The sequence below is a fragment of the Leptonychotes weddellii genome, chromosome X (genome assembly GCF_054177405.1).
Source record: "Leptonychotes weddellii isolate Sample4059 chromosome X, ASM5417740v2, whole genome shotgun sequence".
Classification (NCBI taxonomy): Eukaryota; Metazoa; Chordata; class Mammalia; order Carnivora; family Phocidae; genus Leptonychotes; species Leptonychotes weddellii.
This window is the reverse complement of record NC_138385.1, coordinates 78,617,256-78,622,725: the sequence shown is the minus strand read 5'-3', so window position 1 is coordinate 78,622,725 and position 5,470 is coordinate 78,617,256. Positions and strand designations below refer to the sequence as shown.

Genomic DNA, 5,470 nt, shown 5'->3' with positions numbered 1-5,470 from the left:
ACTCAACTCCCTTGAAACAAAGCAGACTTTTTACAGGCTGAGGCGTGCTAAGAGAAAGGCACTGAGAGCATGAAGGGGGTGAGGGATGTTGGTCCTTGTGACTAAGCCATCTTGACTTGCTAAGTGGTGTTTATCCGGAGGAGAAACAAACTTCTCATACCTTTGTGAAAGGAGGCAATGGTACACACACTGAAGTTAGGACTTTACTCTCCCATAGGGCCTGAGATCAAGAAAAAGAATCATCTTCTTGACTGTGTGCATTTCAAAGAGATGGCTCTCAGGTCTTTGAGGAGATAGTTCTGGGTGCTAGAAGATTTTATCTTAAAGGGACAGAGAAAGAATTTATAATTGCAAGCTTTCTAAAGTAACTGCTCTTAAAGGGGTCTTAGAGGCCCATTTGCCTATCACCAAGTTTTAGTTGGAACAAACAGTAAATTATCCTGGCAGTCTTAAACTTTCTCAGGTAGTCATTTTCCAGAGGGTTGAGGGGACGCTGGAGTCATCCTAGAGACATGGTCTTAAGCTTCTAGAAGCCATGCTAGAATTTGGTTAAGTTTTTTTTTTTTTTTTTAAGATTTTATTTGTTTATTTGTCAGAGAGAGAGAGAGTGTGAGCACAAGCAGGAGGAGCAGCATGCAGAGGGAGAAGCAGGCTCCCTGCTGAGTAAGGAGCCTGATGTGGGACTCAGTCCCAGGACCCTGGGATCATGACCTGAGCCAAAGGCAGACGCTTAATCGACAGAGCCACCCAGGCATGCCTGGTTAAGTTTTTTAAGTGCAGGGGTTTGAATGGAGTTGTTATGTGCCGAGTTTTTGTTTTTTTTTTTTAATTCTCAGTAACAAGAAGAGTGAAATCTCAAAAACGTTATGTTGAGTTGTATATTTCATATTATGGCATTTTACTGTATATACTATTTGACTAAAAAAATGACCAGTCATGGGGCACCTTAATGTTGATCTCAGAGTTGTGAGTTTGAGCCCTACACTGGGTGTAGAGATTACTAAAAAAATAAATAAATAAACTTTAACAAAAAACGAGTAGTCATGAGAAAGATGTCAAGATAATGAGCAGAGCCATTGTATGCTGGGAGTTGTTGTACCTCTTTAGAATAGTGACCCTTGTCCAGAAATTCTTTTCAAGCACATTCTTGAATCCAGGCTGCCACTTTTTCATTTTTCTCCTAATTTCCCATTTGAAGCCCACAGGAACTTGATTTCTTCATGTGGACGGGAATATATTTGCACCATAGGCAGCATCATTCACATAGATTAGGAAGTGAAGCGATCCTGCTGGAGATTTGCCATGAGAGCTGGCACATTCTCACATAACCACCCTGCAGCTGGCTCACATTGGTGAAGTGATTTGGGTAAAGTCACATCTATAGCTAATCACAGCACATGACTTGTAGCTAGAACTCGTTTTGCTTACAATACAATGTAGCATAAAATTTCCATACGTATTTGGATATTGGGTTAAGATAAACAGGTTTCTTTAGTATTTTACAATATAAATTCAGTTTATTTATATTGAGGAAAATTTATTCTTTTTTTCAAGTAAATGAGAAATCAGGTAAGTAAACTCTTAGGCATTTTACATGGTCTTATTTCAACTTTCAGTTCTGAAATACTCAACAAATGAAAAATTGATTTAACTTCTATCTGTTCCATGCTTTTAACAGTTTAGCCAGCTCTTTCCATGCTTAACCTTTGTGTTTACTACAACTTTTCTGTTATAATCTACTTTTTTTTATACATATTTAATTAAGATGGAATAGACATAAACCAAAAAGAAAAAAATCAGGATAAAGTGTCACTGCCATTTTGTTTGCAGGGAGGGGTCAGGAAATGGAACAAATTACCTGGGAAACATCCTAAGACCATCCCAAAGTAGCTAGATTACAGAATGTTAAGAGTAAATGACAAAATTAGGTATTATTCCACTTAATCTACAAATGAATAAAGGGAGTCAAAAGTTTATCCTATTTAGTATAAGAATTTTTACATTTAATATATAGTGATTCATTTCTCACAAAGTAATACCGGTAACTTTTAGAAGAAAGAAATTTCCATTACACAATTGACTAGAAAATCTCAAATGCAACTAAGCAGCTATGCTATAGGTCAGTATGTACCATTAAATTGTTCTGGGCTAGTGTACATTTCAGTTTAACATAGAACTGCATTTTGGGTTTTAGAAAGGCAGCAATAGTTATATTTTGGCTTTTATTCTAGATGCTTAACAGTTAAGGCGACAGTTGAAGCGTATTAAGTAAAGGTAGTTACAATTAAATGATGATCAACACAATCTCTTGCAATCTACATACACTGTATAATGCTTATATGGAATGAAACCAGTGTACTTAATTGGTGTTTTATAGGCACACACGGGCGCACACACACAAACACACACACACACAGAACTAAAAAACCATCAAAAGCAGTCATTCTACATGTACTATGGTAACACATTAAAAACGCAATTATACCATAGAACTAAAGTAATATGAACAGCACTACTTGATGTAAGATAAAGGTGACTGGTTCTAACACAGAGCTAAGCCTGTATCAGTCATTCTAATCATAATGGCTTGTAAAATATCAGGTTTCTAGTAGAGAAACTACTCTATGAAAATCAGTAAATCTGTCCAAAGTTTCACATCTGTAAAACCAGGATAAGGCTACAATGATCTTGAAGTGTGAACAAGATATCCAATCAAAACAGTAAGATTCCAGCCATAATGTAAGATAGAAAGGTCTTCATGCAGCAGAAGCTCTCTGGCTCCTAGAAAGCTTCATGTGCATAATATAAAGTTAAGTTGCCCAAGAAGTAAACTGGACAAGTTTGGTGAAGTTTCCATGTGCCATGACTTTTAAACCTCAGGAATGGTGTGATCCATCAGGCTTTTCATAATGCTTGGTGCCATCCATTTAATAATATGTTCAAAGATAAAAGCAGGCCTGATTGTAATAGTAACTACAGTCTCAGCTGTTGACAGTATGTCTGCAATTTGAGAATCCTTCAGCCCAATGACATTCTGCCTGTTGACTTCACAGATGTTATGTTCTGTGAGAAGACCATTTCTGGCTGTAAAACTATCTTTCACTATGGATGTTCTTTCCATTTTTAAAGATAAAGCCAACATGTCCAGTACTATCCTTATGCATGGTAACTGTCCATTCAAAGGGCCTGTCATGAACAGTCATAGTAATCTTCTCTCCAAAAGCCTGTTTGAGCACCTTGTGTGCTTTATCAGAGCTCTAGCCTGCACAGTTTTCCCCACTGATCTGGAGTACTTGGTCCCCAAATCTCAGACCAACCAATGAGGCTGGAGAATTTGCCTGGACCAGCTGAACAAATATACCATTATCTATTGATTTAAGCCTGAGCCCAATTTTTCCATTCTGATCCTTACACAAAATGACTTCACGAATCCCTTGCTTAATTTCTTCTCTACGAATTCCAACATTGTTACCAGTTACAGGAGCCACCATATAGTTCATACTGGAAGGTCTTGCTACCAACCCCTGAACTGAGGCTCCAGGGACCAAGGCCATATTTGCACGGATTTCTTCTTCATTTAAACTCAGGCCCATGTACTGGGAAAGCTCCGGATACAATTGAGGATAGAGATTTCCATCTTGAGAGATGGGAGCAGAAGCTTCAGACAAAATTGCTGGGTTGGCAGGGTTTGCAGAAAAGGCAGTTTGAGCCTGAATAACTTTGTCTACCTTCAGGTCTTCAAGAGATGGGTACAGAGACATTTTTGCAGGATTTTTCTAGGCCACAAGGACCCGCTCACTGCCGTTGCTGCCTCCGGTAACTGGCTTGTTATAATCTACTTTTATTGGAGCTTTAAAATTCTGAGGTTTCCTCCTTCATCATCCCTCTCATTAGAATTTAAGACCACTTCCCGCAGCCTCAGCCCGGGTCAAAGTGAACTGAATCTTGATGTTAGTCATGTGAGCTTTCTGAGGCCTAAATCTGAGGTTGAGTTGCATGCCACCTGGATCAATATGGAATAGCCAAAAGGGGGATATTCAGTGAGAGAAATCGGACACTTAGTGAGATTATGTTTGAGAGAAGCTGGATCTTTTCCTGCTTTGAATTTCAAGTTCCACACATCAGCAAGTGGCTCAGATGCAGTTTGCAATTCTGTTTTGAAAAGTGAAGTGTATAAAATATTACCCTCTGTAGCATGTACTACATTCATAGCCTTTCTTGTCTCTGTCCCTGTTCACATTGCTGTTTCTTAGGCAGCCAAACATACTTGGTTGCAAATAATCACTTCTAGTTTCTAGCTCTTTTCTTCCAAATTGCATATTGGGAGGTGAAATCTTTGAATAAATCCAGAAGAGGGAATAGATGAAAGAAGGGAGAAGAGAGGACTATGTTTGGTTCATAGTTTGGTTCTCTTATGGTGGGGAAAAGAGATTTATTATTCTGGCCACTGTAGCTTGGAAGCCTAGAATGAGGCTCATGCCATCTTTGGGGACATCTGCCTTGTTCTAGTTTAGAGAATATGCTTTTCAATTAATCCTCCCTGGTAATGTAGTTAGTGAAAAATTTTTTTTAAAGATTTTATTTATTTCAGAGAGAGAGAGAGAGAGAAAGAGAACGAGCAGGGGGAGGGACAGAGGGAGAAGCAGACTCCCTGCTGAGTAGGGAGCCCAACACGGGGCTCCATCCCAGGACCCTGGGATCATGACCTGAGCCGAAGGCAGATGCTTAACCAACTGAGCCATCCAGGCACCCCTAGTTAGTGAAAAGTCAACCTTAAACTTATTTCAATGTCTTCTCTTATCTTTGGTTTACAATGCTATTTCCTTATAGGGTATTGCTCTGAATATCAGAGGAGGGTGAGGGCATCAACTCCAAAGACCACACCCTCTGCACAACGAAGACACTTAACCAAGAATCCATTATTTTTTTAAAGATTTATTTAGGGGTGCCTGGGTGGCTCAGATGGTTAAGCATCTGCCTACAGCTTAGGTCCTGATCCCAGGGTCCTGGGATGGAGCCCCAGATGGGGCTCCTGGCTCAGCGGGGAGCCTGCTTCTCCTTCTCTCTCTGGCTCTCCCCGTACTCATGCTCTGTGTGTGTGTGTGTGTCTCAAGTGAATAAATAAAATCTTTAAAAAAAAAAAAAGATTTATTTATTTGAGAGAGAGAGAATGGGGGGAGGGGCAGAGGGAGAGAGCTTAATCTCATGACTCCGAGATCATGACCTGAGCTGCAATCAGGAGTCAGATGCTTAACCTATTGAGCCACCCAAGCAACCCACCAGGAAGCCATTTTAAGGAGAACAGGGGGCAGAAGAAGCTGAGTAACTGAAATAGTTTAATCCAAATGAATCATGGAGCAATACCTAAAATGCATGAATTATTTAAATCAGAAGTCAGACAAGTTTAAACTGAATTATATATATACACACACATATACACATGTACAATAAATGTGTATGTATATATGTA

The 5,470-nt window shown here is 39.4% G+C and overlaps 1 pseudogene; it reads right to left on the bottom strand.

Moving 5' to 3' along the window:
• Positions 1–2,208: 2,208 nt before the first annotated feature.
• LOC102729717 (syntenin-1 pseudogene) lies at positions 2,209–3,819 on the bottom strand (annotated as a pseudogene).
• Positions 3,820–5,470: the final 1,651 nt, after the last annotated feature.